The sequence below is a fragment of the Hypanus sabinus genome, chromosome 18, assembly GCF_030144855.1.
Source record: "Hypanus sabinus isolate sHypSab1 chromosome 18, sHypSab1.hap1, whole genome shotgun sequence".
Classification (NCBI taxonomy): Eukaryota; Metazoa; Chordata; class Chondrichthyes; order Myliobatiformes; family Dasyatidae; genus Hypanus; species Hypanus sabinus.
In genome coordinates, this window is record NC_082723.1 from 60980175 (window position 1) to 60987818 (window position 7644).

Genomic DNA, 7644 nt, shown 5'->3' on the forward strand with positions numbered 1-7644 from the left:
GAGCTGCCACTTTTTGAACTTGCAATTCAGTTTGTTTTCGAGGAATGGACATGACAGACATGGTCTTAAGGTTCTTGGAGAAGGTGAGGATCTCGTCAAGGTAGATGAACACATACTTGTGTAGCACATCTTGGAGAGTCTTGTTAATGAAGGCTTGGAAAATGACTGGACTGTTGGAGAATCGGAAAGGCAGCACTGAGTATCTGTAGTGGCCAGTGGATGTTAATATACCCTGTCTTCCACTCATCTCCCTGGCAGATGCAGATCCCATTATACGCACTCCATATATCAAGTTTGGTGAAGATCTGGGCCCTGTGGAGTGTTTTGAATGCGCTTAATGGTGATTTTGTTGAGTCAATGCAGGGAGTAAGACCCTCATTTTTCTTTTGACAAAGGAGAATCCTGCTGGGGACTGGGGTGAACAGACGAAGCCGTGCTGTAGTTGCCTTGGCGATGTAGTCATTCAGGGCTTGGGTCTCGGGAACAGAGAGGGAGAACAGACAGCCTCAGGTGGGGTCTCGCCCAGGAGGAGGTCGCTTGCACAGTCAAGTGGTCTGTGTGGTGGCAGGGTGCTGGCTTCCAGTTCACTGAATGCGGTGGCAAAGCCAAGACATTCCTGTGGGAGTTTGGTAAAGTCGAGGGCTACCACCATCTCCGTGGGTTTACGGGGTGAAGTCAACTGAGGTTGCGGGCAGTTGGTGCAGCACATGGGTCTCCAATTCAGCAATGAACAGGGTGACCAGGCGAAGAGAGGGTCATGAGTGGAGAGCAAGGATGAGAGGACAAGAGGATTGTTGGAGGAGTTGATCAGGTGGGACACAATGGACTCATGGTGATCTGTTCATGTGCACAGGCCATGTGCATGCTCTGAATGCCCCAGACCCCAAGGGACATCTGTAATAGCCCTGATGTTAAAGGGATGAGTTAAGTTCGGTAGGGAGTCCAAGCACTATACACAGGTTCCAAGTGGTCTGCTGCTGGAATCCACCAGCGCCCCCGTTCATGTAGAGCCGACGGAGGCAGGGGTTGGGGGGAACTATGGTGCAGATGTGAGAGGCCAGGGTGAGCTTGCCAGACAGGAGGCTCCTCATCTCTGCCTCGAAGATTTGTCCCAGACACATTGGGCATTTGTTGCATTGGTGGTCGGCTGCTCTTCAGTAGGCGCACAGGTTATTTCTCCACAGATGCTCGTGCTCTTGGCGGAGTTAAGGAGGCTGTCCTTAACTATCACAGTTCTGGAGACATTGGAGGTGGGGGACCTGCGATCTGAAATGTTTCTGGGAACGAAGTGGGATTCTGGCTGATGATCTACAGGGTCGTTCTGTAAGGTGCTCGTCAACACGGAGGCCCAGAGTGATGAGGCTTTCAAGATCAGTGAGCACCTCCTGGACAGCTCGTCATTCAAGTGCTCCAAGAGACTGCGACATTAATAGGCCAGCAGCACTCTGCCATGAGCATCGTGAATTCCTCGGTGTAATCCAGCACACAGCATGAACCTCAGCGTACGTAAAGTATCAGATCCACTGGCTCCCATCTAGTTCCTAGATGGTCAAAAACCTGGCACATCTCAGCTGGTGAAGCCTTCATGTCTGTTGCAAATGGTGGCTTTATTGTCCCAGTTAGTGTCGGCCAAGGACAGAGCTCTCCCAGTCAAGAGTGAGATGAGAAAGTTGCTCTTGGTCCAGTCATTAGAACACAGAGACGGCTGGAGCTTTAATTGTAAGGCGCGCTGTGACAGGTAGTTGCAGCATTGGATCAGGCATGTGAGTCTGGGGCCCAGAGGGAAGAAGTTGGCTGGTGTAGAGTTGCTGCACTGAGGGAGATAGCTGGATGAGCATGGTAGACAGATAGTCAATGGTTTCCTGTTCCTTCTGGATCCAGTGCTCATGTCGGTGAGTGACTTCCGTGAGGTAAACATACCCTGCTGGGCCAATCAATAGTTCATTCTATCCGAAACTATAGAAGAGTCTTGACCCAAAAGCAGAGCAGTGGAGATGATTTAGACCATAAGGCCATAAACATAAGAGCAGAATTAGGCCACTTGACCCATCAAATCTGCTTGTCATTCCATCATGGCTGATTTATTATCGCTCTCTACCCCATTCTCCTGCCTTCTCCCTGTAACCTCCTCGAATAACCAAATTCCTATCAACCTCTACTTTAAACATGCTCAATGACCCGGCCTCCACAGCCATTGTGGCAATGAATTCCATAGATTCACCACCCTTTGTTTAAAGAAATTCATTGTCATCTCTGTTCTGAGTGGATGTTCTTCTGTTCTGAGGTTGTGTCCTTTGGTCCTCAAATCACCCACTATGGGAGACATCCTCTCCACATCCACTCTGTCTAGGCCTCTTAATGTTCAATAGGTTTCAATCAGTTGGAACCATAGAACCATAGAACATTACAGCACAGAAACAGGCCTTTTAGCCCTTCTTGGCTGTGCCAAACCATTTTTCTGCCTAGTCCCACTGACCTGCACCCGAGCCATATCCCTCCAAACCCCTCTCTTCCATGTACCTGTCCAAGTTTTTCTTAAATGTTAAAAGTGAGCCTGCATTCACCACTTCATCTGGCAGCTCATTCCACACTCCCACCACTCTCTGTGTGAAGAAGCCCCCCCAATGTTCCCTTTAAACTTTTCCCCCTTCACCCTTAACACATGATCTCTGTGTTTTTTTCTCCCCTGGCCTCAGTGGAAAAAGCCTGCTTGCATTCACTCTATCTATACCCATCATAATTTTATACACCTCTATCAAATCACCCCTCATTCTCCTACACTCCAGGGAATAAAGTCCTAAACTATTCAACCTTTCTCTGTAACACAGTTTCTCAAGTCCCAGCAACATCCTTGTAAACCTTCTCTGCACTCTTTCAACCTTATTAATATTCTTCCTGTAATTGGGTGACCAAAGCTGCACACAATACTCCAAATTTGGCCTCATTCCAACTCTGATACTCAATACTTTGATTTATAAAGGCCAATGTGCCAAAAGCTCTCTTTAAGACCCTATCTACCTGTGACGCCACTTTTAGGGAATTATGTATCTGTACTCCTAGATCCCTCTGTTCTACTGCAGTCCTCAATGCCCTACCATTTACCTTGTATGTTCTACCTTGGTTTGACCTTCCGAAGTGTAATACCTCACACTTGTCCGCATTAAACTCCATCTGCCATTTTTCAGCCCATTCCTCCAACTGGTCCAAATCCCTCTGTAAGCTTTTGCAGTTCTCCGCTCATTCTTCTAAACTCCAGCGAGTACAGGGCCAGAGCCAACAAACACTACTCATATCATTCCCAAAATCATTCTCATGAATCTCCACCAAATCCTCTTGGAGATAAGAGGCCCAAACTGCTCTCAAAACTCCAAGTATCATCTGACCAGTGCCTTATTCTAGTCCAAATGCTAATGTTGCCTTTGCCTTCCTCACCACCAACTCAACTTGCAAGTTAACCTTCAGGAAATCCTGCATGAGGACCCCGAAGTCCATTTGCAGCTCTGATTTTTTTAATTTTCTCCCCATTTAGAAAAAAGATTTTGCAGTAAATGATACTTTAGTAATAGAATGCAAAAATAACAAGCCACGAGGGACTGCAAATCATGAGAGAGCAGAAACTAAACACAACAGGCTACAAGATAAACTTTAGACAGGGAGAGCAAAGGTTAGGAACAAGTGGCTGAAGGTTTGATAAGTGAACAAGGTCTGCGGATGAAAACTGGGATTAAATAGGCTGCAGGAGATGTCTGGAATGAGTGGTAGTTGAATGCTATTAGTTGGGTTGAGACTGGGGGGGGGGAACATACATGTGCAAGCAAGGATGTGTCATCAAAGAGCAGGCCTAACAACATCTTTCCTTCACATTCCCATCAACTCTCTTCTGATTTTACCACTCACCCACACGCTCCGGGGAAGTTACAATGCCAACCTACATGCCGTTGGGAAGTGGAAGAAAACCAGAATAACAAGAAGAAATTACAGTCCAAGGAAGAGAATATCAGCCCCACACAGACATTTCCGGAGCTGAACATTGAACCTGGGTTGCCGGGAGCTGTGACGCACTGGGTCAGCTTCTGTACTGTTTCCTGCTTTTAAATTAACTCAAACAGATTAAGTTGTTTTGTAAGCTTTAGCTCTGTCGGGCCTTTCTCCTCAACTCAGACGCAACTCAAAGCACAATTCAGTCTCTCCTCTCCAAGTCACAGTAAACACTACCTGTTCATTGACAACACTGCTCTGGTGCAAAATATTTGTGAATTTAATACCAAAAGCTTCAGGCAGCATGCACTGTTTTTCTTTCTTCCCCTGATGGGCTGCCATCTGTGTTTAAATATAATTTCATGAGAGATTGTTTCATTGTTCACAAGTTAACTTGGTACACAGGGGCTAAAGGGAACTAATTACGATGCTACAAAACTGCACATACAGATATTCCTCTATCACCTGCTCTAGATTAAAAACACCAATCAACTGGCTGGAGTCAGAAACTAAAATGCAAGGATACAGAAATTTCACAAGGCAGAACAGTCATTATAAAATATTGGTTTAAGTAACAAATTAATAAGATATAAGAGCAGAATTAGACACTCGTCCCATCGAGTCTGCTCCACCATTTCATCATGGCTGATCCATCTCCCTCTCAACCCCATTCTCCTGCCTTTTCCCCATAACCTTTCACACCCTGACTAATCAAGAACTCATCTGATTTAAATACTCCCAATGACTTGTCCTTCACAGCTGCCTGTGGCAACGAATTCCACAGAATTACCACCCTCTGGCTAAAGAAATTTCTGCTCATCTCTGTTCTAAAGGGACATCCTTCTACTCTGAGGCTGTGCCCCCTGATCCAAGACTCCTAAACTGTATGAAGGTCTCACAATCCTGATGAAGGTCTCATCCCAAAATGTCAAATGGTTATCCCTTTTCTTAGAGGCCGACTGATCTGCTTAGTTCCTACAGCACTTTGAGTGCGTTGCCTCTCAATATCCAATAGGTTTCAATGACATCTATCTTCATTCTTCTAAACTCCAGAGAGTACAGGACAGAGATTTCAGTAACCTGCACCTTGAGTGCGTTGCTGGCATTTCCAGCATCCGCAGATTTTCTTTTGTTTGTGATCTTGCACAAAGTCTCCCAAGTGCCTTTGCACTTCTGATTTTTGAATTTTCTCCCCATTTGGAAAATAGTCTACAACTTTATTCCTTCTACCAAAGGGTGTGACCATACACTTTCTGATACTGTATTCCATCTCCCACTTCTTTGCCCATTCTGTTAATCTATCTGTCCTTCTGGATCCTCAACCTATCTTCACATTGTTGGCAAACTTGGCCACAAAGCCATTAATTCCATCATACAAATCATTGCCATACAACATAAAAAGAAGCCAGTCCCAACATGGAGCTCTGTGGAACACCCCTAGTCACTGGCAGTAAATCAGAGAAGTCTCACTTTTTTCTCACTCCTTGCTTCCTGCCAATCAGACAATCCTCTATCCATGATAGTATCTTTCCTGTAATACCACAGGCTCTTAACTTGCTAAGCAGCCTCATATGCGGCACCTTATCAAAGGCCTTCTGAAAGTCCAAGTATACAACATCCACCAATTCTCTTTTGTCTATCCTGCTTATTATTTCCTCAAGGTGTTCCAATAGGTTTGTCAGGCAACCTTTTCTTTTAAGGAAACCATCCTTAACAACTGACTCCAACATCTTCCCAACCACTGAGATCAGGCTAACTGGCCTATAATTTCCTTTCTTCTGCCTCCCTCCTTTCTAGAAGAGTGGAGTAACATCTGCAATTTTCTGGTCCTCCACAACCATACCAGAATCTATTGATTCATGAAAGATCATTTCTATTGCCTCCACAATCTCTTCAGGCAACTCTTTCAGAACCCTGGGGTGTAGTCCATCTGGGTTAGATGACTTATCTACCTTCAGACCTTTCAGCTTCCCAAGCACCTTCTCCTTGGTAATAGCAACTGAACTCACTTCTGCCCCCTGATACTCTTGAACTTCTAGCATACTGCTAGTATTTTCCATGATGAAGAATGATGCAAGATACTTATTCAGTTTGTCCACCATTTCCATGTCCTCCATCACTACCTCCCCAGTGGTCCGATATCTACTCCCGCCTCTCTTCTACTCTTTATACTTCCCTCTATAAAAACTTCTGGTAACTTCTTTGAGGATAACCTTTATTGGCTAGCTTACCTTCATATGTCACCTTGTCCCTACCTATGGTGTTTTTCATTCCCTTCTGTTGGCTTTTAAAAGGTTCCCAATCCTCTAACTTCCCGCTAATTCTTGCTCTAATATATGCCCTCTCTTTTACTTTTATGTTGGCTTTGACTTCCCGAGTCAGTCAGAGTTGCATTATTCTGTCTTTAGAATATTTCTTTATCTTTGGGATGTATTTATCCTGTGCCTTTCGAATTGCTCCCAGAAACTCCAGCCATTGTTGCTTTACCGTCGTCCCTGCTAGTGTTCCTTTCCAATAAGTTTTGGCCAGCTGCTCTCTCTTGCCTCTGTAATTCCCTTTACTCTCCTGTAATACTGATACATTTGACTTTAGCTTCTCCCTCTCAAATTGCAGGGTAATGATTCCTTTACCTTAAGCTCCCTAATCAAATCCAGTTCATTACACAACACCCAACCCAGAATAGCCTTTCCCCTAATGTACTGAACCCTAAGTTGCTCTAAAAAGCTGCCTCATAGGCATTCTACAAATTCCCTCATTTGGGATACAGCGTGAACCTGCCTTTCCCACTCTACCTGCAAATTGAAATCCCCCATGACACTTGTAAAATTGCCCCTTTGACATGCTTTTTCTGTCTCTTGTAGTAATTTGTAGCTCACATTCTGGCTACTGTTCAGAGGCCTGCATATAATTCCCATCAGAGTCTTTTTACCCTTCCATTTTCTTAATGCTGCCCACAAGGAATCTGCACCTTCAGTCCTATGCCATCTCATTCTAAGGATTTGATTTCATTTTTTACCAACAGAGCCACCCTTCTCTCTCTGCAAACCTTCCTGTCCTTTCAGTACAATGTGTATCCTTGGACGTTAAATTCCCAACTGGAATCTTCTTTCAACCATGACTCAGTGATAACCACAACAGCACACCTACCGAACTCTAACTGCACTACAAAATCATCTGCCTTATTCTGTAGACTGAATGCATTCAGATATAACACCTTCAATTCTGTATCCTTCATCCTTTTCAATTTTGTCCCCCTACTCTGCTGCAACTCATCCCTCTTACTACATTTTTGCCCTGTCATCAGCCTGTCCTTCCTGACAGACTCACTAAACACTGCATTTGCTTGTATGCCAACTGTCCCATCCTCAGCCCTATCACTGACAAATTAGTTCCAACCCTCCCCAACAGTTCTAGCAAACCTGCCCACAAGGTTATTGGACCTCTTCAGTGTCAGATGTAACCTGTCCCTTTTGTACAGGTCACATCTTCCCCAGAAAAGATCCCAATGATCTAGAAATCAGAACCCCTGCCCCCTGCACCAGTTCCTCAGCCATGAATTCACCTGGCAAATTATCCTCTTCTTACCCTCAGTGGCATGTGGTACAGGCAGCAATCCAGAGAACACACCCTGCAGATCCTGCTTTTCAGACCTTAATCAAGCTCCCT